Source organism: Schistocerca serialis, chromosome 3 (assembly GCF_023864345.2).
Source record: "Schistocerca serialis cubense isolate TAMUIC-IGC-003099 chromosome 3, iqSchSeri2.2, whole genome shotgun sequence".
Taxonomy (NCBI): Eukaryota; Metazoa; Arthropoda; class Insecta; order Orthoptera; family Acrididae; genus Schistocerca; species Schistocerca serialis.
The window spans coordinates 481,752,978-481,779,444 of record NC_064640.1 but is presented as its reverse complement, the minus strand read 5'-3'; the positions used below and the strand labels follow the sequence as shown (position 1 = coordinate 481,779,444).

Genomic DNA, 26,467 nt, shown 5'->3' with positions numbered 1-26,467 from the left:
GAACCATGCCAGTTATCTTTTTAAGAGCCACTAAACTGCCAGTACAATCATATTTCATATTAGATAACCACGTCGTCCGTTTGGTGTACGCTCAGCCGTCACAGCATTGGTGTCAAACCACAGAGTTTACAGTTCGCTGTGGCGTGACCAGTGATCTTTTGTCTGCATGCTAAGTGAAGCAAAAACACCGTTAGCAACTGACAGCGGTACTTAGAATTATGTGATTATAAAGCAACACTATTCAGTGCGTCCTAAATGAAAAATGTGGCACTACACATTTGTGTTGAGACGCTTTATTTTATCAATAGAGTACATGTAATGTCGCAGTAAAAACCGCTGCCATTGTGCCTGCGATAAGTCATAAAGCTTCTACAGTGTCTCACTGAGATCGCAGAAATGTATAAAAACACTTCACGTACGTAATTTCTTGTTCTGGTTTCTAGTGGGGGCGGCCTCTGTAACCAACAGTGTTATTTATGCCACGCCCAGCACAAATCAGACAAAAGCTTCCCGTCATTAACCTTTCAGCTAGCACACTTACAGTAATAGTGGAGAAAAGTAGATTATGTCACAAAAATAAAACACAGCAAGGCAAAAACTACAGCACTCATAGTCAAAATAACAACCAGCAATATTTGCCGAATGAATGCAAACGGTGAGGTTGTGTAGAGCACTGTACCACAAAATGATAATAAATACGAAGAGATGGCGTACACCGAAGCTCAGCAGCCATTTCTCTTGTGTGACTGAAAAGATGATTATGTCAAATTCATTCACAGAAGAGCCGCTATGTGAAGTGAATACGAAAAAGCAAGCAGCACTATGCTTCGTCGACATCAACGGGAATATACTGCTCTGCAAAAATTGAGGACGAGATAGATAAGGTAACATAACGCGTTAACTACTTTGTGGAAATGAATAAAGGTGCGGGGGCATGTTGCCAGAGGTCTCCCAGTCGTACACAGAAAGTTGGACGTCACGTGGCGTGAGGTGAGCGTGACTGTAGCACCAAATGGGGCTGGCTCTGCAATACGAGGCTGTTGAAGGATTTGGAAAAGACTCTGTATGCGCGCGTGTGTGTGTGTGTGTGTGTGTGTGTGTGTGTGTGTGTCAATCGGCGAGCAGTTAGAGTGCACTCCGGTAGAGTTCTTCATTGCAATATTGTCGGAGACAACGTTTGGATGACTACACACGGGGGGAAGGGTCATCGGGAAAGTAGAGAAGGGAAGAAATGTGACGAATGCAGTCCAAGAGTTCGGTGTTGCTCACAACATTGTTTCACGTGCTTGGGGTGCATTTTAAACCATAGGAACTGCTGCCCGTAGGAGAAGAGGGGGTCCCCACGGTCAATTACAGCAGCAGATGACCGCTACATTGTGCAACAGGCAAGAAGGGATCCACGTCAAACACTGGATGTAATTGCAACCAAAATTAAGAGAAATGCAAGCCACGCAATCTCACACTCCACTGTGGCACGGTGACTTTGCCCGATGACCAGCGCATGGTGTTCCGTTGACACCTGCACGTCGACGGCACAGTTTGCGATGGTGCCAAGAGCACAAGGACTGGAACAACGACGAGTGGGGCCACCTGCTCTTCTCAGATGGGAGCAGACTGAGTCTGAGTAGTGATTCTGCAGGTACACTGATATGGTGACAGGTGCCAACGTGTAAGGCAACAAGGAATAAATATTGTCGAACATAATCGTTTTGGTAGTCCAGGTGTTGAGGTGTAGCTAGACATAATTCTGAATGGATGTACTGACCTCCAACCTTTGAAAACGGTATACTTACCGGTCAACGTCATGGCGACACTGTACTCCTTCTCCATGTTCTCCTTTTCAGGGATACATTTGGCCCTGACTTCATTTTTACGTATGACAATGCATGACCGCATTGAAGCGGAGGAGAAGTTCTTGTAAGGAGAGAATATTCTGTGAATCGATTACCTTGCCAGTTCCCTGGACTTAAATCGCATCGAGCACCTGTGAGATGCTTTGGTGAGGCGCATCGTAGTACGTCCACGTGCACCAACGACCACCGACAGTCGTCAACTTTATTGTGGAGGAATGGGAAGCCCAACCACACGAACTCCGTACTAACCTTGTGGCCACCATGTGAGCGCGTTGCAGCGCATACATTGCTGTCCGCGGTGATCATAAAACCTATTAAGAACCATGTATCCTTTTTGTAATGTTGAGGGGACCATCATAAATCGCGGCGACTCCACTGTAATTATTGACTTTGAATAAAAGTGTCTTTTATGTTCGTCTCATTGCGCGTTTCTTACAGTTATCTTCTGTACTATACCATAGCAGTTCTTTCTACGTATGATTCAAGTTTCATCGAACTATGTTGCTTGTCAGTGACACATCATGCGGAAGTCATTTTCGTCCTTAAGTTTAGCGCTCTAGTATATTAGCAGGCGAGTGAGTTAGTGTAGGGCATAATGTTGCTTTTAGAGAAATGGTTTTCTTATACCATGATAATTCGTCCTGTGAACAGCACGCTGCTACAGCAGTGATGCGTGTGGATCCAGAGCACATCAGATGCAGAAACGAGCAGTATGACCATAGCACAGGGTGACTGCCATCTTGTCCACACGGTAATAACGGATCGTACTCTAGCGTCCAGTGTTTGCTTTACTCCAAAACGTTGTGATGGGCCTGGACCTCTTCGTGGCGACGGGCCCTCCGGGGCTCAGCATACATTTGCTGAGTACAGGCTTGGCAAACCTGGGGTTTCTGAGCTAGAGAGTGGTAAGCGCCGCCGGTCCCGCGTCATCGTAAGTCCTGGGCATGCTTCACTGACCCCTGTACGGTGCAGCAGTGGAATGTTGTATCTGACAGGGAACGGGGATCTTGGCTTGACCGCCCGGATCGCGAGGATAGTGAAAACCTCTATAAAGAACCCCTCAGTCTCACGATGTGCTGCGCGCCGATGAGATGCGTGGCTGTCGTTAGCGAGCAACCTCTGGGCAAGTTGTATAAGAATTACCAAGGCACAGGGCTCTGTCTATGTGGACTGTTATGTCCCTAGCTGCTCCTGGGATCGAGATGGATCTTTCGAAGTTTTCTCTTCCCGCTCCCTGTGGAATGGATGGGTCGCTGGTAGTACCAATCAAATAAGAGGGCTCGTGCAGCCAGTCGTCCATACTCAGGGATATTTAAGAATTCTAGCGTCTTTAGTAACAGAATGCATGCTGCTGGTCAGATTGTATTTTTATTGGTTGAAAGGAAAGAGGGAAATTTTGAAAATGTGTCACCTCCTTGGATTCAAAAGGGTTTAGAGGGGATTACAGGTACTTTAATATATGTTAAACGGTTACGATATGGGACACTGTTGGTGGAAACATCAATTTGACAACGAATGACAAACCTGCAGAAGGCCAAAACATTTGGGGAATATGCCGTTGAGACTGGGCTCTACACCACATTAAACTACAGTAAAGGTGCTGTGACATGCAGTAAACTGGTGGGCGTCTCCAAAAAAGATCTGAAAGCTGAATGGGCCCAAGAATGCATTGTAGATGTGCAGAATATTATGAAAAGGGTGGAAGATGATTTGATTCAGTTCGAGTTGTTCATACTCGTGTTGAATAGCAATAAACTCCCAGAACGAGTTAAGGTGGATTTCCTTCGCTAAACCCTGTGATCCAATGTCCCCGCCGCAATGCCCTTTTTTAAATACCAGTGCTTTGCGTACATCTCTCTTGGGCATAAGGAATAAGTCACTTGTGGCAAATGTGGTATTGTTGCTCATGAAGGAGACGGATGCTCATCCCCTCCAAATTGTGTGAATTACTCTGGGGCTCACCCTGTCTGGAGTAGGGACTGCTGAATCTTCCTTGAAGAATAGAAGATACAGGAGATCAAATCCACAAGATGGATCCGCTATGATGAGGCCAAAAAGATTTATAAGACCATGCAACACTCGTCATTCATTACCTCCTTTGCTTCAATTGTTGAACAGTCAGTACAGAAAACCGATGCTGCTACACAAACGGAGGTTGCAAGTCTTAGCACAAGTACCTGCGTTTGTCAGTGTACTTGTGCTACTCTAGTTACTTCTCAGCCTGCACTTCCCCCCACACCATCAGACAAGTCTGTGGTTGCTAACGTTGTGGAGCTCCCTACTCCTCCAAAGATCAGTCTAGTCCACCATCCAGCGCTGCCACTACCACTGCCATGGTCCTGGCTCCGAAGACTACCCAGGGCATAAAATCCAAAGCCAAGCGTCCAATACTGATGGAGTCAAGAAGTAAACAGTCCGACAGAGTCGACGTCATCCTCTCTGACGTGTCTCTTGACTCTTCTGATAATGGACCTGGATGTCGGACTGGAGCAATCTTCACACCACAAGACTGAGCCCCCATCCACTATGAACTTTCCTCCCTGGCGAATGACAGGGTGAAAGTGCAAGCCCTTTGATAGGTGGCTCCCATAATACAGTGGAACATTAATGGTTACAGGACACATGTGGAGGAACTGTAGCAAAGGAACACACCCTGTACCTGTGTTTACAAGAAACACCTTTTAAAGCCACTGATGCCTCTGTGCTATGGGGATATACCCTCATCAAAATAATGACCTGACTGGGACAGGGACAAGGGAAGGGTTGCTGTGTATGTCAATAAGGCACATCACTCCTCTGCTCTCCCCCTGGCAACTAACCTGGAAGCAGTTGCTGTTGAAATTCATGTGTGTTGGAGGATCACTATTTGCTCGCTATCTGTACTTCTGCAAGATGCAATAGACTCTGAGGCTCTGATAAATCTTGTGCAACAACTCCCATGACCATTTTTCCTGCTAAGAGACTGCAATGCCCATCATGTCTTGTGGAGTTCGACCTCTACTTGTCCTCGTGGTCAGGTTTTGGAAAGCCTTATGATGTCTCACAAACTGTGAATCTTCAACACAGATACTCACAGTAATTTCTGTACTGCTATTGGGTCATTCTCAGCCATCGACCTCTCTTTCTGCTTTAGCCCTCGCAGACGCTGTTCAATGGGAGTTCACTGACGACCTTCATTCTAGTGACCACTTTACACTCCGCATTCCCCAACTGGATGGAGCATTCCCTGAAGAGAAGCCACCAAAATCTGAACTGGATGGTCAACAAGGCTAACTGGACGCTGTTCAGCCAGCTGGCTGTGTTTGAACACCGTGACAGCGTCCAGGAATGGCAGGAATGGGTGGACTACATCAAAAAAGTGGTCCATCATGGCGCTGACTTATCCATCCCAAAGTCCTCAGGTCATCTTAGGAGGTGACCTGTATCTCGGTGAACAGGTGAGTGCTATTAAGCATTTTAGGACAGGCGTGCAGCTCTTGGACTATTTAAATGCCGCCCAATACCAGACAACCTCATAGCTTTTCGAGTTACGAGAGCCAAGGCTCGACATGTAACTAAGGAGAGCAATAAAAGGTCATAGCAAGCGTTCCTGGACTCTTATCATCCGTTACACTTGTTCTACGAAAGTATGGGAAACCATCTGGAGGATTTCTGGTAAAGAATTTCGCTTACCAATAGCAGCAGTGCTGAAACAGGGGTGTCTCCAAACAACGTCGAGAGACATTGCTCAGTTGCTGGTAGACCATTTTGCAAAAACTGTTGCCAGTTCCAGCCAGGATCTAGCGTTTCGCCGCTGCTGTGCGATTGTAGAAAGGGGCGAGTTGGACTTCAAGTCCAGCAGTTCTGAGTCCTATAACTCCTGTTTCTCCGTGTGGGAGCTGGAATTGGCCCTCTCTGAGACCCGTGACACTGCACCCTACCACGACAAAATCCGGTACTGCATGCTTCGACATTAGCCAGCAGTATCAAAGGAAATCCTCCTCGAATGTTTTAATTTGATATGGCAGACAGGTCACTTCCTCAACTCGTGGACAGAGGCAATTTTGATAACTCTCCTCAAACCAGGAAAGGACCGCATATGTCCCGATAGTTACCGGAGTATCGCCTTAACGAGCTGTGTAGGAAAGACCCTGAAACGAATGGTTAACTGTCGTTTGGTCTGGTTGTTAGAGACCAGGCAATTCTTTATAAGCCGTTCTCAGTGCGGATTCCAGAGATTTCAGTCCACTATCGACAACTTGACCCTGAAAATTTGGAAATTTGTGGTAAGGTCTTATGGGACCAAACTATTTAGGTCATCGGTCCCTAAGCCTGCGCACTACTTAATCTAACTTAAACTAACTTACGCTATGGACAACACACACACCCATGCCCGAGGAAGGACTCGAACCTGCGACGGGGGGGGGGGGGAGCCGCACGGACCATGACAAGGCGCCTTAGGCCGCGCTTGACCCTGCTAGAGGCGGTTGTTTAGCAGTGTTTCCTACGTAAACATCACTGTGATGGCATGTTCTTTGATATCAATAAGACGTATGACTCTGGTTCAAATGGCTCTGAGCACTATAGGACTTAACTTCTAAGGTCACCAGTCCCCTAGAACTAAGAACTACTTAAACTTAACTAACCTAAGGGCATCACACACATCCATGCCCGAGGCACGATTCGAACCTGCTACCGTAGCGGTAGCGCGGTTCCAGACTGTAGCGCCTAGAACCGCTCGGCCACCACGGCCGGCGGCGTATGACTCTACTTGGAGACACAGTATTCCCGCACAACTACATTAGTGGCGCTTTCGTGGTCAGTGAGGCTGCCTTACCCGAAGACTGACGCTATCCACCATGAGGGGGTTAGGCTAGCCACAGGTGCTTACTGGACCAGTCCCATACCCGGTCTCAGTGCTGAGGCTGGAGAATTACCACTAACCATTTGGCGGCAGCTCCTTGTGGTGCATCAAACATGTAAATTCCTCTCTGCTCCGACTTCACCTGCATACCATGCTGTTGCTCGTCCACCTCTGGAACGCCTTTTCGCCAATCGTCCACTAGCAACACTGCCATTTGGGATCTGCGTGCGACATGTGCTGGAGTCACTTGGTGAGGACCACGTACAGCCCCAAATCCAAGGTTTTAATTGCCTGCCACCATGGTTACTGCAAAAGGCCCAGGGTGATTTTAGATTTAATGCAATACAGGAGAAATTTCACTCCTGCATACGTTTTGACACTTTATTTTCTGCAATTTTGACTGAACATCACAATGCTACAGCAATCTTTACTGATGGGTCGAAACAGGGGGATTCCGTTGGTTGCTTTGTTGTTTACCCTGATCATGTCCTCAAGGCTGACTGCCTCGAGACTTTACTGTTTTCGACGTGGAATTATATGCGATTTTGCGGGCACGTTCTTCAACTGCCAAATTCCTCCTCTGTTCCGATTCTCTGAGTGCAATTCATTCTCTACAACGTCTGTATGTAGCAGATAAAGTAGTCCAGAATATCCAGGACGCCTTCCTCCAACTACAACGGCAGGGGAAGGAAATGACCTTCTGCTGAGTACTGTGACACATGGGTATTGCGGGGAATGAAAGGACGGATCTAACAGCCAAGGAGGCGTGCCATGATCTTCAGTTGTTTCAGTGCGCCATCACCATGCATGCTGTAGCCTCGCTGTTGAGGTACAGAGTCTTGCATCGATGGGAGGATGAGTGGCTGGAAGTGACGGACAATAAGCTCCGTCTCGTAAAGCCCACTCGCGGCCGTGGCGTACCTCCTTCCAGCCACGTCGACGGGATGAGGTCCTCCTTACTCGTCTCCGCATATGCTGCAGCTCTATGATGCATGGCTTCTTGCTCCGGCGTGATGACCCTCCACTGTTTGGTGATTGTGATGCACAGATCACTGTGCGCCACTTTTTACTAGACTGTGTTTTATTTTCAGACCAGAGGGCAGCGGCGGATTTGCCGGCAGACTTGCTTTCTATTTTAAATGGCACTAAAACAAATGTGATTAGAGTTTTAAGATTTTGTGATCTGTCCAACTTGTTTCCGCAAATTTTCGGGAGTCGATGTTAATGTGCTAACGGAGTGACTGGTTCACCCACGTTTTTTATAAGTGGTCAGCCAGTCATATTTCCTTGTGTCTTTCTTTTAGTTCTTCTCTCGTTTCACTTACGTTTTAACCCAATGTATAGCACCGTTCACCCTTTGTCCGTTGTCTTAAGGCGTGTGAGATGAGTGACTGTGTGAGTGAATCCGAGTAAGGTGGGAGTGCGTGAATGTTTTTCATTTTACGCGCTTCCTCTTTACTGTGCAACAACAGTTTTAGTCATATTCTCCATATTCGTTTGTTTTAATATCCGTAAGGACGCTGATGACCTCGGTGTTGGGCGCCCGTAAGCTCCAAACACACACACACATCGTGACGACGAATCGACGCATCTGAGAAGGGTAGGACTGGTGTCACTTATGGCGTTATGTTGGCTCTGACTGCAAAAAGTCAAGAAACCACAAGCTTCTCAGAAGGCTGTGGATCCATAATGACATCAGTGGCGTACTAATTGGAAATCTGTAACATAGTGTTTCATACTGCCCTATAATGACGATTGCATATGTGCTAGATTCTACAGTGTTGTCCGAAAATTGGCAGCGTGGATTGTTCAGTAAAGCCGTTAAGAGACGCTTAGAGTGACTGTTTGGATCGTGATTAGATACAAAATGCGATCTCGACCTCTGCGTATTGAGCCTATCTGAACAATACCTGCTACTTCAGCGAGGTTTTTCACACAACGTACTGTACCTTCTTCAGGTAACCCACATTGCCGTATTTCAGCAGCAAGATGCCCAGTCACAGGAGGCGAAGAAAGTACAAGCCTTCCTCAAAGAAGGATTGGTACCACTGTATCCCTATTTTTCACGTTCGCCTGATATTTCACCCATCAAACACTATTAATGTGATTGATCGCGTAAAATGTTCCTCCCAGTCCGTCAGCGGCCCCCTTTAGTGCTTTTTGGGCTCTAGTACAAGCTGCCTATATCCAGGACTTCTTTGATTCCATGCCACCACGCTTAGGTACTCTGATTGCGACACACGACTGCTTCACATGATACAGAATTCTCAAAATCAAAGGTAAGTATAGTTGTTATTCTTCAGATTCTCCCGGCGTGCTTCATTGCGAGATAGTTAACGGGTGAATAGTATGATATCAGTGTCCAATGGACATAATATTTCGACAAGTGAGCACGTTGCATCATCAATCGAGCTGATGAAATGTTCATCAGCGCACCTGATGATGGCAACGAGTTCGCTTGCCGAAATATTGCGTCCACAGGACACTCACATCCGGCAGTTAGCCGGTGAACTACTTCGTCATACGTACAGTTCTTTGTGCCTAACCAACTGTGTGTTGTCATGTATGTAACATGCGGTATAAACTTAACACTGTTTACAGGGCGATCAGAAACAGTCTGAAAACTTGTAAGGATGTTGCATAATAGGTTGTGTTGAGAAATAATTCTTAAAAAATATCGATACTTTGGGCCGTTGCCGACTTAATTAGCATTGAACATAACCAATCAGGCCGTTGCGCGCACAAATTCAAGCGCCACGACGGATAAGATTAGTGTCAGTTGCTCTCGTAGTGTAGATGATAGCGCACGAGAGAGCTCAGCTTTTGGCTCGGGTTCCATCCTTACTATTGTCTCATGTCCAATTTTTGTATCGCTCTCTTGTTCGGTTTTAGAAAACCAAACGAAGCACACGTTTGGAGACTTCGTCCCTGGCGGACTGCTTGAATTTGCGTGTGCAACCCTCCCGACTGGCTAACTTAAATGCTAATGAACTCGAAAACAGCGCAAGGTGTCGAATTTTTTGTTAACAATTATCTCTCAGCACAACCTACTCTGCAACATCCGTACAGGCTTTTCAGACTATTTCTGACCATCCTGTCTACAACTGCACAAGTGTTGTCCCAGCAATGAATACAAATAAGTTTCATTTAATTAGCAATATTATCTTCAAACACCGGTATCTTAGGTCGACATATTCTTTAACGGCCCTGAAGGAAATACTTTTTATTTAAAGTTTTATAATGTTTTCCTCGCAAATTGTGAATCGTGCAATTAAAAATTTTCTGTGTCACTAAGACGTAGACCATTATTGTCAACGTGTCTGTTTCGCATAGAGAATGGTGAATGACGGACAGAGGCACGCTGCTTCGTGTTAGCAATAGCCTTCGCACGGCATGCACCGTTCCCAGTGTGCACGCAAGACAGTGGCCCATTGTCTTGTGCTAACATCGTCGCTACTAACAACTTGTGGAAAGTACGGAAGAGTTCAGTTTATGTGTAACAGTAGTTCCTTTTTAATGCTCTGACGTGTAGTAAGGACCCATTGCGACAATACGGCACACAGCGCTCTTCCTAAAACGTCCACTAACGATTCCACGTCGGCGTCCAACATGAACTGCAAACGTTTCACAACGCGATCAAAGTATCTGCGTGAAGAACAGCGGTGTGTATAGGTTTCAGTATGGCCATGATGTCTTTGTTGCTTAACCATTTGGATTCGTCCTCCTGAGAGAACAATAACACATGCTACAAAAGTTTGTAAGGAAACCGCACAAGATATTAGTCACTCTAAGGAGATATTACGCTAATAGTGTGTAACACCGTCTCTGGCCTTGACGGGCTCGATTCGGCAGGAAGGCAGTTAAGAAGTTCTTTCAGGTGAAGGCACTCATTCACCATTAGACCCCACAGTGCAACGAAACTGTGGGGTATTGACGGCTACGTTTCACGAGCTGCTGCAAATAATCCCACATATTTTCTATGGGATTAAGATTGCATGATTTACCGGGCCTGAGTTTTTGTCAAATCAGGATCATAAGCATGCAGCCCTGAGAACAAAACTGTTGAAATTTATTCCTAAAATTCAACTTTACTGTAATAGGTATAGACATACGAAAATTTGTGTCGAATCGGGACTCGAACCCAGATTGCCCGATTATCGCGAGCGGTCGCCTTACCACTTAGGCATCGGAGCACGCTCCCTGGACTCTCCCAAACTTCCATATTTCACGCACCTATCTATTTCTTCCTGTGGTGTCACCGCCAGACACCACACTTGCTAGGTGGTAGCCTTTAAATCGGCCGCGGTCCGTTAGTATACGTCGGACCCGCGTGTCGCCACTATCAGTGATTGCAGACCAAGCGCCGCCACACGGCAGGTCTAGAGAGACTTCCTAGCACTCGCCCCAGTTGTACAGCCGACTTTGCTAGCGATGGTTCACTGACAAAATACGCTCTCATTTGCAGAGACGACAGTTTAGCATAGCCTTCAGCTACGTCTTTTGCTACGACCTAGCAAGGCGCCATCACCAGTTACTATTGATGCTGTAAAACATGTACCGTCAAAATAGATGTTCACCATTTATGGATTAAAGTTAAGTATTCCACAGCTACGTCCTTTTTTGCTAGTCTAATTTCCTTGACCTGTTCCAGACCTCACGCTAGCCTGCGTGAGCTAAACCGCGTGCCTTTCGGCTTCCTCTCATAGTGGGTTCGCTCTCTTGCCAATCCACAACACTTCTCATACATTATTATTAATTCATTTACCCACATTCGAAAATCTTGTTATTATAACATTTTCGGTGACGCCGGCCTGTGTGGCCGTGCGGTTCTAGGCGCTTCAGTCTGGAACCGCGTGACCGCTACGGTCGCAGGTTCGAATCTTGCCTCGGGCATGGATGTGTGTTATGTCCTTAGGTTAGTTAGGTTTAATTAGTTCTAAGTTCTAGGCGACTGATGACCTCAGAAGTTAAGTCGCATAGTGCTCAGAGCCATTTGAACCATTTTTTCGGTGACCATGTGTTGCTCTTTCTTCTACATCTTAATGTAAGTGTGCTGTGGGACACTCCCGTTTTCCAAGGTGACAATAATTTTATTATATTTATATTTGCTGACGAACGACAGTTTCAAATACTGAAATTTATTCCTGGAAGTCAACGTAACAAATACAGATATATACAGGGTGAGTCACCTAACATTACCGCTGGATATATTTCTTAAACCACATCAAATACTGACGAATCGATTCCACAGACCGAACGTGAGGAGAGGGGCTAGTGTAATTGGTTAATACAAACCATAAAAAAATGCACGGAGGTATGTTTTTTAACACAAACCTACGGTTTTTTAAAATGGAACCCCGTTAGTTTTGTTAGCACATCTGAACATATAAACAAATACGTAATCAGTGCCGTTTGTTGCATTGTAAAATGTTAATTACATCCGGAGATATTGTAACCTAAAGTTGACGCTTGAGTACCACTCCTCCGCTGTTCGATCGTGTGTATCGGAGAGCACCGAATTACGTAGGGATCCAAAGGGAACGGTGATGGACCTTAGGTACAGAAGAGACTGGAACAGCACATTACGTCCACATGCTAACATCTTTTTATTGGTCTTTTTCGCTGGCGCACATGTACATTACCATGAGGGGTGAGGTACACGTTCGACGGGCGTTTCATAGGACATGGAGGACGCATAAATTGGCCAGCCCGTTCTACTGATCTTACACCTCTGGACTTCTTTCTGTGTGGTACGTTAAATGAGAATGTGTGCCGTGATGTGCCTACAACCCCAGAGGATATGAAACAACGTATTGTGGCAGCCTGCGGCGACATTACACCAGAAGTACTGCGGCGTGTACGATATTCATTATGCCAGAGATTGCAATTGTGTGCAGCAAATGATGGTCACCACATTGAACATCTATTGGCCAGACATGTCGGGACACACTCTATTCCACTCCGTAATTAAAAAAGGAAACCACGTGTGTACGTGTACCTCACCCCTCATGGTAATGTACATGTGCGTCAGTGAAAACGGCCAATAAAAAGGTGTTAGCATGTGGACGTAATGAGCTGTTCCAGTCTCTTCTGTACGTAAGGTCCATCACCGTTCCCTTTGGATCCCTACGTAATTCGGTGCTCTCCGATACACACGATCGAACAGCGGAGGAGTGGTACTCAAGCGTCAAATTCAGGTTACAATATCTCCGGATGTAATTAACATTTTACAATGCAACAAACGGCACGGATTACGTATTTGTTTATATGTTCAGATGTGCTAACAAAACTAACGGGGCTCCATTTTAAAAAAACGTAGGTTTGTGTTAAAAAACATACTTCCGTGCATTTTTTTATGGTTTGTATTAACCAATTACACTAGCCCCTCTCCTCACGTTCGGTCTGTGGAATCGATTCGTCAGTATTTGATGTGGTTTACGAAATATATCCAGCGGTAACGTTAGGTGACTCACCCTGTACAAGGCGAAGACGGACCGGGCCTGTGACGAAAATGGCAACGATAGTTTATCACTTCTCGTTGTCGTTTAAAATGAACATAAACTGTCTCGACCACAAGAAGCCTTTACTTTTGTGGTTATCGGTTTCGGCCAGCTACTGACCATCTTCAGACGTCATACCGTTTTGGTAGGCAGTGGCGGTGAACGGAGCAGGTGTTATGAACTCTACGAACGTCAACCGCCGAGTTGACTGAGCAGTTCGTAACGCTTGCTCCGTTCACGGTCACAGCCTACCAACATGGTATGACGTCAGTAACTGACAGAAACCGATAATCACAAAAATAAAGATTTCTTGCGGTCGAGACTGTTTATGTTCATTTTAAAGTACTAAGGGTAACCGCTATTCTTCACGAGTAGTGTTCTCAAAAATTATTGATTCTCGTTGTCTTGATTCTTAAACCTGCACGAGAATCAAGAGATGTGTGTGCAGAATTTATCTGACGTCTTATGATCGTCCTAGAAAAGCGTGGAAGTGGCCAAATACTAGTGCCCATCGATGGCATGCAGTTCCATGAGTTCAGCAGGAAGTGGGTCTGTCATGTTTTCGGACGGTATCATGTACGGATGTTTGACGCCTGTCATCGATGTCGAGGGTAATTTGAGGGCTGTGCAGCATGGGAACAGGTTTATGTAACAGTTAACATTGGCGGCGAAATGTTGTTTTATGAGTAAACCGCACGAACACATCGCTTCCCCTCTGTAAACACCTTCCTTCAAGAGGCAGGAATCCAAGGCATGGAACGTCCTGTGGTATCTGGTGACACGAACTAGACTGAGCGTGCTTGGTACGACTTGAAACTCGCAATGCGTCTTCCCAGGAACAGTTGTCACACACTGAATGATGTCGATGCGTGGGAATAGGTTGAGCAGCAATATCTACTATCTTGGAGACAACATACCAGGGAGATGCATGTTACAATAAACGGAATGGAACAACACGATGTTGAATATTACCCAGCAACAGAATTTGTTTTCACAGGTGTGCAAAGATATGCACATTCGAAAAGAGTACATTTTTATGTCACACTAATATTTTTTGATGTAGTTTTCTAAGGGTTATTCTTACATTCCCTGTTCAGCTTGACTCAAAGCCCACACACGTTCCCAGACATGCAGGTAGTATCGATACTTTTTTTATTACTTAATGTTTATACTACTCTCAATTATAGAACGTCCCTATACAAATTCAGTGTTTACTCTTTACAACATTCGTGTCGGCAGTTTGCAACCTATCCGAAGGTACAGGAAACAGAGAGAACAAACACAGATAAAATAAGAAACAAATAAATTGTAGTTTTTGTTGTCTTTGATACTAAATGATACACATAATAATCTCGACAGTGTTCTGTAGCAGAAGCAGAGATGTCTTTTCCACGGAGAGCGGAAGGAAAGATGCAATACATAAAGAGACACACGTAACGTGGAGTCCTTGAATATTTCACAAATTGATGAAGTTACCAAGACGAGGCTTTGGGCAAATGACAAATTGCTGTTTGTACAAAAAATGAATCGATAAGCTTCTTTTGACAATGGTAGAGAATACGCTATCTGATCAAAAGTATCCGGATACCGCCATGTAAAGCTGAATAGACCACTAGACGTCGCGGAAGGCGGACCTGTCAGTATAAAAGGAGGCAGGGAGTACTGTGTTGTCAGTAGTGAGGCAGTAACAGCAGGATGTGTGGATCAGGTGAGCTCAGTGACTTCGAACGTTGGCTAGTCATTGGGTGTCACCTGAGTAACAAATACATCAGGGGTATTTCAGTCCTTCTTAAAGCTGCCCAGATCAACTGTTGGTGATGTGATTGTGAAATGGAAACGCAACAACCACAGTTAAACCAGGGCCAGGCAAGTACTGTCGGACAAGGATCGTCGAGCGTTGCGGATGTTGCATGAAATTAGCCGAGGGAAGCAACCCATTTAGCACAGTGACTGCTCGTAGGTTGTTAAAAAGAATGGGGTGCAATGGTCCAGCAGCTTCTCATAAGCCTCAAATTTCTAGAGTCAGTGCTAAGATACGCTTGAGGTGGTATAAAGGGCGACGCCACTGAGCTGTGGATGGCTGGAAAAGAGTCATTTGGAGTGATGAATCACGCTATGCCCTGTGGAAATCCGATTAAATGGTTTGGGTTTGGCTAATGCCTCGAAAACGTTGCCTTCCACCATGTGTAGCGCCAACAATGAAGTACGGAGGGGGTGGTGTTCCGGTATGAGGGTGTTTTTCGTAATTAAGATGTGATCATATTATCCTTAAGACAGTGTACTGCGTGTTGTAGGTACAGTCCGGAGATGATGATCGATTGTATCGGTTTGTGCATTCTGCCATAAATCAGCATTTGCGAGGCAATAGTTTGAGGACAATAATATACGTGAAATAGACTAGCCTGCTCAGAGTCCCGATCTCGGCCCAGCAGAACACCTTTGGGACGAGTTATAAGGTCGATTTCGCTCCAGACCCCAGCTGCCAACAGTAACATCACTACCTTCTCTGGTTTCTTCTCTTGAGGAAGAACGGGCTACCGTTCCTCTCAGACATTCAGATACCTCATTAAAATTGTTGTAGAGTCGAAGCCGTCATAAAGGCGACGAATGGACACACTTCATACTAATGTCCACTTATATGTGCCCAGACACTTGTGTATATCATTGTTCCCATTTAAACTTTTCGTACAAACAGGCGCGGAACGTGTTAAACGTTTCGTCGTAATCTATGAGCACAATGTAGTGTGTCCTCCATTTTCTCGCAGACATTGTTTAACAGGGCCTAAATTCCGTTGCGCTGGATACATTCGCTCTCTTTCTGAGCTAAAAGTTTGGGGCGAACGTGTAAAATCTGTTTCAATGTTTCAACAGTTTGTGAAGTAGTAGAAATGTATTTATGCGTGAGACATCTAGGACACTCATTAAATGAGCCGAAATGCATGAGGCGTATGAGGTGACGTATTTCTCTCTCTCTCTCTCTCTCTCTCTCTCTCTCTGTCTGTCTCTCAACCCTTTTCCTGTCTTTCTGATGTAAGCTGTCCATGATTTTCCTATATTACATCAGGCAAACGCTAGTGTGATCCTTTAAACTAGGCCACTCCAATGTCATTCCTCATCTTTATGTAATCCGAGTTTTTGTCCGTCTGTGATGACCTCGATTTTAGGATGTTAAAGCTTACTTTTGTAACGTTGTCCTTTTTCCCAGTGACGGTGTTGCACTCTCGTTTCGGCCAAACGATCTCTGTCAATACACAGGCGTCGCAGGAACAAGAGAGTGTAAATATCACCGTCCGTTGAACTTCCGCGCGAGTCCCTTTGTCTGAGAACCACTGTAATGCCCGAAATATCAGCGCTAATGCATGGGGTAAATTTGTGACAGCGATTTGGTCAACAAACTTGCATTTTCTCTTTGTCCCACTGACGGCTCCCGGGCGCTAAAAATACCGTCGCCAAGTAAGCTGGCTCCCTAAATAGACGACATGCATCGGCATCTTCGGCCATTTGCAGGCCGGGTTTCTCGTGCAGAGGTGAGCCAGCACACACTGCGGGTGAGTACGCGCTTTTCAGCGCAGGGAGACAGCCGCATACCGCTGACACTCTTCCGGTGTTCCCTTGCCTCTCTTTCGGTCCATACTCCGCCGCCGAAGCGGTACTCTGTCACGCGCAAAGAGAAGTGCTAAAGCATCGCCTTTGCAAGAGATTGATTTTCCGTGACGAACCACAACATGTGTAATACCTTGTTTAATATTCACCCAGCTACTGCTAAAGCAAGCAAGTAATACTTCACACACCTGCGCACTCTGCTAAACTTCTTTTTTCACAAACTGAAAACTTTGGAGAAAATCACTCGTCCTGTGTGAGATATAATGCTGGTGATAACGAAATTTTGTTTTGTTCTGTTCATACATTTTGCACAACAATCCGCAAAATACTTTCCATAACACAGCCTTGTAAAACAGTCACGTGTTGTATATTTCATCCACATTGCTGAACTGGAATACTGTGCTGTCTGTCGTATCTAGCAAGTGGTCTATAAACAGAATGGCGGTTACCAATGGCAAAATGAGATATGGTACCTAGCAGTAATACTTTAAGGTTAGCGGATCTCGATGGATTAGGAAATTTCGGAGAGAAAAAACGGGAGTCAGACTCCAGTCTGCTGCACAGAGGGTTTATTCTGTGTGAAGTACAACTACTGAAAAAAGGTCTGACTAAGTGCAGAGATTATTCCACGGAGCAGTCTTTAGGCAGGTGGTTACTGATAGAGCAAAGACTGTGGAAGACGGACTTTCGTTATTTAATGCTTGCGAGTTGGCAGCCGTCTTTGATTCTTCTGGATGCTGACTACTGACAGCACTTCCACTCGCGCTATACTGTAAATACAACGTTACTAATTGTCCGTACCCAGTGGCACAGTATTTAAATGATTGCGTATCATTGGCTAAGCGTCCAGCAAACGCCGGAAGTTCTGGACTCAAAAGCATGAAAACCTTCATGGTTGCACTTTGTTTTCCACCTCTGAAGGCGCTTTTCTCAAAACTTTGCCCTGGCAGTGTACTTAAAGTTTTTCGCAGAAAGTATTGCGAGTTCAAGGCCCGGTCCAGCCCAGTGAGCTAAAGAATGTGCTCTGCTTTCGCTCTATCACTTTGCATACACGTGACGTGTATTTTTGTATTTTCTTGTTAGTTCACCGCCAGAGGAAATTCATCTAAAGTCGGTGGAAGACTGTATTTTCAACAACACGGACAAGGTGGCTGAACTGAGTTATGGAAATACTGTTCCCGCAGGTAATCCACGTGAAAGACTGAAGAAAACTGAAACTACCTATGAAAACATCTATAAAGTGCGCAATATTGTGCATACGTTCTCATTTGTACCGTCATGCGGTTCTTGCAGGGTTCTGGGCTCATTTATCCAAAAATTTCGTACGTTCTTGTGAATACGCCTGCGATAATTATCACGTTCAATCATTATCTTTCTCTTGCATGACTCCTACCCCAACAGCTGACATCCATCTCAATTTCTCCAGATGCAGGTCAGACTCAACTTTCAACCACGAGCTGTGCAACAAACCCTGCTACATGACTGCTTAAAGAAAATTCTCTGCATACATGCTTTTCACCATTAGATGCTATATTTCGAATTTCTACCATCGAACAGATTGGCTGAAGCAAGATCCCAATTCCGATAAGAACTCGCAATATGAATTAGTCTCTTACTCGAAGGAAGGGCACCCCAGGAACATCGTGGAGCGCCGTGAACCCTGATTGCGTGCCTTTAATTCTTAATGAAACGCTTCACTCACCTGTTGGCTATGCGAGAGCGTAGAGCCTAAAGTAGGAACTGCCAGGGGAAAAAAGTATTGCCCGTACAACTTCACGTAACAGAATAACTGTTGCAAGGGGCCGTTCAGTTACTGCTATTCAAGATATAGCAGAAGCCAATGAACATCCTATACAGGGTGTAACGGATGTAAGTGCAGATAGCCGGCCGCTGTGACCGAGCGGTTCTAGCCGTTTCCGCCCGGAACGACGCTGCTGCTACGGCCGCAGGTTCGAATCCTGCCTCGGGCATGGATGTGTGTGATGTCCTTAGGTTTGTTAGGTTTAAGTAGTTCTAAGTGTAGGGGACTGATGACCTCAGATGTTATGCCCCATAGTGGTTAGAGCCATTTGAACAACTTTTGTAAGTGCAGATTTTTTATATGTAATATCTTAATATGTACATACACCAGTGTGTTGGTTGTCGTAACTGTATCACCAAGTGGGCTACCCTTGTCTATATATATTAACAATTTTGCGTCCACACGTCTACGCTCCAACACCTGACCATGGGAATATATGCCACATGTACTTGGAGGTGCTACCCAGCCGAAAAACATACCACTTGTAATAACTATAATTACTAGTATGCAAATGACGTAAATACTGACTTAATGCCGTTCAATACACCGTCCTCAGTCACCAACAAAAATAACTGCACGTATACAGGTTACATCCTCTATAACCAGTATCCAAACTAACAGCCCGAAGAAGACTTCAAAAGCATAATGTATGCCTTGTCGAAACCTTTTATTATAATAGACGACGCCCTACGGACAAGACTTTGATGCGGAGAGTATAAAAAGAAAAGCCAGCAGATAACATGAATAGATGGCCTCTATGCTAGATGAAATTTTATTTGTACCATGGATCATTCTATGCAGTCAATCCCAGCAGATACACATGAATAGGTTTGATGAGATAACCGAACCGATTAATGTCCGAAGAAACGGATATTCCGAGCTGCTAGTCATGTATTGCGTTGGAAGATTGGTAATTGTTTGGACAGCACTTACATGGTATTCATCTGGCCCAATAATTGTTCCAGTGGACGAATTACTGCAGGCGACATGTAAATATGCTACGAAGTTACTTATATCATGAGGAGTAGATGTTGATTCCTGCCAGATATTAAATGTTTCAGGCGGAAAGATCTGTGTTCCAAGGCGACAAAGCACCAGCAATGAGGCTACGTACGTAACCAAGAATGCTATGTTGTTTGTGATACATTTCAATCTCTAGAAAGGTTAATGCAAAGTGAAATAAATGTAAGGATAAAACCTTATTAAAATTTTGAAAAGTAATAAAAAATGGTGTCATGTTCAAGTGTTCTCACCTTTATTATGTCGTAGGTGGCCAGAAATTTAATAACAATATTCTGGGTGGTAATGAATGGGGCAAATTGTTGGAAAAAATCCCTGGGAGGATAAGGAACGTATCAATTCTCATGAACATATGTTCGTAATGCATGATCTCCATGCTAAAGGCAGTTTCTTCATACAGTGTCACACCCTCTATAATAAATTCGACAACGGCAAACGTGTATGTCCACTGGAATTGACTGTGTAGGGTGATTCATAGTGTGAATAAAATGTCGTCTATCATGGAGGCTATATATTTTCAGAAATACACTCCTGTTCAGGGAAAACAGAACATCTTGAACGACTAGAGATAGATTAATATTCACAAGACGTGAACATTAGTATGTTCTGCAGAAATGATTAGCATTCAGTCACCTCGGTTCAGCATAAGTCCTATTGCCTAGTAGGCATAGGGTCCGCCATGGTCCCTGATAAATTGTTCCAAGCGGGATGGCATCGACCCATATAAGGCGCAAGTGGCGTCCTGTAGTATAGCCATCCATGTTGCATTCACCTGGTTCCAAAGTTCGTCTGTGGTGGTTGGCACTGGGCCACACTGCTGCACCCGTCGTTTCACCACATTCCACACATTTTCTATTGGCGACAAGTCTGCTGATCTGACGGGCCAGGGCAAAAGGCTGACATCTTGTGACAACAAAAGGGCAATTGGTCGTGAAGCAACATGTGGTCGTGCATTGTCTTGCTGAAAAATGGCGTCTGGGGTGTTGTTCCGAAAGGGTACGGCTACGGGTCGCAGGATGTCACTCACGTTGGTCACACTGGTCAAAGTCCCTGGACACGCACCAACTACGATTTGTGGTTGACCCAACAGCACGCCACACGATAAGGCCTTGAGTTGGCGCTGTATGTCTTGTGCCAATGGTGGAATCTTTGTGATGTCGCTCCCCCTGTCTGCTGCGAACCAAAATGCGGCCCTCATTTTCAAACAAACAGAACCTGGATTCGTCCGAAAACACTATCTGATGCTATTCCTGTCCCCATGAACGTCGTTCCGTACATCATTGATGTCTAGATGTTTCTGCACATTTGTCAAAGATAGGCAGAGAAGTGGACGGCGCGCACGTAACCCATGCTGTAAAAAACGGCGACGGACGTCGCCCCTGATAGTGTATGACGTGTCAGACTGTTGCACTCTTGCGCCAATGCCGAGAAGGACGCGGATCTGTCCTGCAATGCCATTCGGATGAAGTGTAAATCATCTCGGAGGGTTGTCTAGGTAGTGCGACCCGACCCATCTCGTTGTGTTCTACGGCCTTCCGTGAACCATTCGGCACACACCGGTTTCACCGTCGAAACACTTCATCCCACAAGAGTCCGGCCCCGGTAGCTGAGTGGTCAGCGTGACGGAATGTCAATCCTAAGGTCCCGGGTTCGATTCCCGGCTGGGTCGGAGATTTGCTCCGCTCAGGGACTGGGTGTTGTGTTGTCCTAATCATTATCATTTCATCCCCATCGACTCGCAGGTCGCCGAAGTGGCGTCGACTTGAAAAAAAATGGCTCTGAGCACTATGGGACTTAACATCTGTGGTCATCAGTCCCCTAGAACTTAGAACTACTTAAACCTAACTAACCTAAGGACATCACACACATCCATGCCTGAGGCAGGATTCGAACCTGCGACCGTAGCAGCCTCGCGGTTCCGGACTGAGCGCCTAGAAGTCGACTCGAAAGACCTGCACCAGGCGAACGGTCTACCCGACAGGAGGCCCTAGCCACACGACATTTAATTTTCATTTCATCCCACAAGAGCAGCAATTTCCCGAATGGATGCATCACATTCTCTCATGCCAATAAATGCGCCCTCTTTCAAGCTCACTGATTTGACGGTACAGTTCACGCATACGTCTGCGAGGCATCCTGCACGTCTGCTCAAAACACACTGATCCATTACCTTCGGTTTATAGCGACATCCCGCATACGTCTGCGAGGCATTCTGCACGTCTGCTCAAGTCACACTGATCCACTATCTTCAGTTTACAGCGACAACGAGAGCCGCAGCCACATTTTACCAGTAGGTGGTGTTGCGCCGCGATATCGATGTTGACCTTGAATCCGGGGGCCGACATGGTTGAAATGCTAATCATTTCTGCAGAACGTACTAATGTACATGTCCTGTAACATGAACGTCCTATCTCTAGTCGTTCAAGGTGTTCTGTTTTTTCTGAACGTGAATGTATGGTCATTAAACCTTACTTCTTTCTTTTCCTCTCAAAGTCGTCTCCAGCAGTTTACCCCCATTGTTCATAATAACTCTTTATAATGCATACTTGACAAAAATAATCACATTTCTGATTGTTCCTTGCCATATTTAAAATAACGGATCGCCCTAGAGTAGCTGAACTGGGGAGAGCGGAAGTCACCGTAATTTAAACAAAATGATGGCGAGACGGACGCGCAGAATTGAGAGGTGTTTTGCTGATGATGACAAGCTGCAGGATCGTGGAGCAAATTTATGTTGAAATTTTTTTAGCTATAGTTCAGGTTTTAACAACTCCTTTGCAAAAATAGACCTACATCCGAAAGCCACTACATTATGAAATTCAATCGCTTTTTCCTGCATTCAGTATTCGGATCACACAGTTATTCACACGGAGTGCATCATGTGATTCTCTGGCTATTTAATTTAATATTTGTGTGTCAAAATGTTGATCTTTGTTAATCAAGTACCATCATAAAGAAAACTAGCTGGCAATACTGCAGCCATGTTTGATACTTAGCACCGTACGCGCAGATGCAGCTGCTGTGCATTGTGAGAGCTTTAAGTGGCCAGAATTGTCAAATACCACTGGCAAGCATCAGTGCATCTACTCACAATTTTTCCAAACATTTTTAATTTACACTTCATTCTGGTTTTCAGATGCTTCTTAATTTTGATGTACTCAGCAGAGCTCTCTGTTTCCGTAATTTATTCCTTGTATTGGAAGTGCAACGACATTTCTGGTGTGCTTTATAACGCTTGGCAGTCCTGTATTGTTCTTCGAAACGCGGCTCCGTCCATCGTTGCAGATACACAATGGATCTGAGCTATTAGCTCTGTCACATTGTAAGCCGCAGTGACAAAAAGCTTTTGGTTCGTGCGGTCCCAAAGAGAGAGAGAGAGAGAGAGAGAGAAAAAGAAGAGTGCCACCAAGCGAATCTTAAGGCCATTAAACGCGATTGACCTCCATGTTCTATCAATCTCGATGGGGAGGCTCATCTCAAATACTGCGGCACACGTCTCCCGGAGTGTGTTGAGGCATGTGATCTTGAACTGAAATATCTTCAAGTAATTTGAACCTCAACTGCGGATCTCAACCACCAGTATCATAGACAAATTAACGTCTTCGAGCAGTTCAGGTGAGCATTTCACACAATAAAACCCACTGAATATTCGAGGTGGCACATTATGCATTGAATAGTACAAAAGGAAATGAACATAGAAGATGCAAAAATGAAATTTATTCATTTTCAAAGTAATCGTCATTGGCAACACTGCACTTTCGAGAGCGCTTGAAAGTATGCTGAAAACTGCCAACGAAAGATTCTTCCCGAATCAATTGTCAGATGTCTACAAAATGTACATCTGTCAGGATTCCCTTGGCATGAGAGAATGAAAATAGTCAACAGATACTAGCTCTCGGGCTACAGCATAAGTTTCTGAACAGCTAATGCCGTCGGTCGCAGGTTCGAATCCTGCCTCGGGCATGGATGTGTGTGATGTCTTTAGGCTAGTTAGGTTTAAGTAGTTCTAAGTTCTATGGGACTGATGACCACAAATGTTAAGTCCCATAGTGCTTAGAGCCATTTGAACCAAGCTAATGCAGTGCTTAATCAAAGAGGCGGTCTCTTGCATCGCAGGGTGCGACCGGCCACTGTCGCTCTGCAGACTTCACTTTCTAGTCCTGTACGACTCTGGTCGAATAATCTGGACACACAGTTGCAACCATTTCAAAAAGGCCCCTTAGAAAGGACACTCATAGTTTGATTTACTGCAACTGCAATCGTCGGGCACACGTGGCAATGAAATCTCCGCCTTTGTTGCCGTCAGCTCGTCAGTCAGTTTGTACGGCACAAATAGGAAACACGTTTTTTGTTTTACCACAACCTTTTTCTATGATATTCCAACATTTATGCGTTTCCATGGAGATTTTTTTCCAATATTGCCGTTAATGCACTGCTCCAATGCAGTATGAAGCGAACCTTGCATTAGCTTAATATAGTAGACCACATGTACTGTCCTACTTACGCCTCTCTCCATTAACAAAACGTACACTTGCTTTCAACGCTCTTACCAGCTAAATATTGGTACGTTACCCGAAACTTTTGGACGCATCTTGCAAAGATGTTAACATGTCAAGAAGTGCTAATCAAATGAGAAGGAAATTTAAAAAAAAAATGAAAAAAGGTCAAATGTTTTGTGAAATGATTTTTGTAAAAGTGAGAAATGGTTCAAATGGCTCTGAGCACTATGGGACTTAACAGCTATGGTCATCAGTCCCCTAGAACTTAGAACTACTTAAACCTAACTAACCTAAGGACATCACACAACACCCAGTCATCACGAGGCAGAGAAAATCCCTGACCCCGCCGGGAATCGAACCCGGGAACCCGGGCGTGGGAAGCGAGAACGCTACCGCACGACCACGAGCTGCGGACAAAAGTGAGAAATAAAATAAGTTAGAGAAACATTCGAGGAGCTTATGAATGATGATCGAATTCTTCTGCAGCAAAGAAAGTGCAGGATCAGAATGTGCATTTACTTCCTGATATTTGGATCCCCTACTGAAAAATTTTTGAGACTGAAAGGTTGTTGAAACTTTTATAAATCTTCGGGCCTAGATGATAGAAATATGTTAGAGCCACACAACAGCAAACTCCACAGTCTACATAACCCAACAGACAAATATCCTATACTACTCCTTAAAATTTTAAGATTATAAGTTCATTATTAAAATTAAATCCAGGTCACGTTTATGAAAAATTGGCGGAGAACTGCAAAACTTCGACTCGAAGACAGCTTGAGAACTGGACTGTAAATGGACATGAGAACCGGAACTTGGTGGACGACCCCAACAAGATGATTCACAGATTCAGCCTCTCCTCGAACCGTTTCAGGACGAGTGGTGGTAGATGTAAGCAGATAATGAACAAATGCGGCCTATCGGACAGTTCTGAATGTGAGTGCGGAAAAATCCAAACGATTTGTGTGTGAACTGCATGGCTATCAGGGTGATCTGGAGGACATACACAGACTCTCCGACTCAGCCACAGAGTGTCTCAAGAATATTTATATTGTTATATAGTTTTATAAGAAAATATGTAATGAATATTGAACTCAGTGAACAGCGATCAGAACGTTTTAGTTAATGTATTATGTGATGAAAGCCTCAAAAGCTGAACGAGTATGTGTTGTTGTTGTCTTCAGTCCTGAGACTGGTTTGATGCAGCTCTCCATGCTACTCTATCCTGTGTAAGCTTCTTCATCTCCCAGTACTTACTGCAACCTACATCCTTTTGAATCTACTTAGTGTATTCATCTCTTGGTTTCCCTCTACGATTTTGACCCTCCACGCTGCCCTCCTATGCTAAATTTGTGATCCCTTGATGCCTCAGAACATGTCCTACCAACCGGTCCCTTCTTCTTGTCAAGTTGTGCCACAAACATCTCTTCTCCCCAATTCTATTCAATACCTCCTCATTAATTACGTGATCTACCCATCTAATCTTCAGCATTCTTCTGTAGCACCACATTTCAAAAGCTTCTATTCTCTTCTTGTCCAAACTATTTATCGTCCACGTTTCACTTCCATACATAGCTACGCTCCATACAAATACTTTCAGAAACGACTTCCTGACACTTAAATCTATACTCGATGTTAACAAATTTCTCTTCTTCAGAAACGCTTTCCTTGCCATTGCCAGTCTACATTTTATATCCTCTCTACTTCGACCATCATCAGTTATTTTGCTCCCAAAATAGCAAAACCCCTTTACTACTTTAAGTGTCTCATTTCCTAATCTAATTCCCTCAGCATCACCCGACTTAATTCGGCTACATTCCATTATCCTCGTTTTGCTTTTGTTGATGTTCATCTTATATCCTCCTTTCAAGACACTGTCCATTCCGTTCAACTGCTCTTCCAAGTCCTTTGCTGTCTGTGACAGAATTACAATGTCATCGGCGAACCTCAAAGTTTTTATTTCTTCTCCATGGATTTTAATACCTACACCGAATTTTTCTTTTGTTTCCTTTACTGCTTGCTCAACATACAGATTGAATAACATCGGGGAGAGGCTACAACCCTGTCTCATTCCCTTCCCAACCGCTGCTTCCCTTTCATGTCCCTTGGCTCTTATAACTGCCATCTGGTTTCTGTACAAATTGTAAATAGCCTTTCGCTCCCTGTATTTTACCCCTGCCATCTTTAGAATTTGAAAGAGAGTATTCCAGTCAACATTGTCGAAAGCTTTCTGTAAGTCTACAAATGCTGGAAACGTAGGTTTGTCTTTCCTTAATCTATTTTCTAAGATAAGTCGTAGGGTCAGTATTGCCTCACGTGTTCCAACATTTCTGCGGAATCCAAACTGA

The 26,467-nt window shown here is 44.8% G+C and overlaps 1 protein-coding gene across 2 annotated transcripts in view; it reads left to right on the top strand.

Annotated features, from left to right (window-relative positions):
* LOC126470370 (chloride channel protein 2) overlaps positions 1-26,467 on the top strand; it is a 516,483-nt gene that overhangs the window by 138,995 nt on the left and 351,021 nt on the right. The window contains exon 1 of one of the 2 annotated variants that reach the window (XM_050098187.1): positions 16,714-16,744. The exons of the other annotated variant lie outside the window; for it this stretch is intronic. The gene's annotated coding sequence lies outside the window, so the exon portion shown is untranslated. Of the gene's footprint in view, positions 1-16,713; positions 16,745-26,467 lie in introns of those variants that run through there. 2 annotated transcript variants of the gene reach the window in all.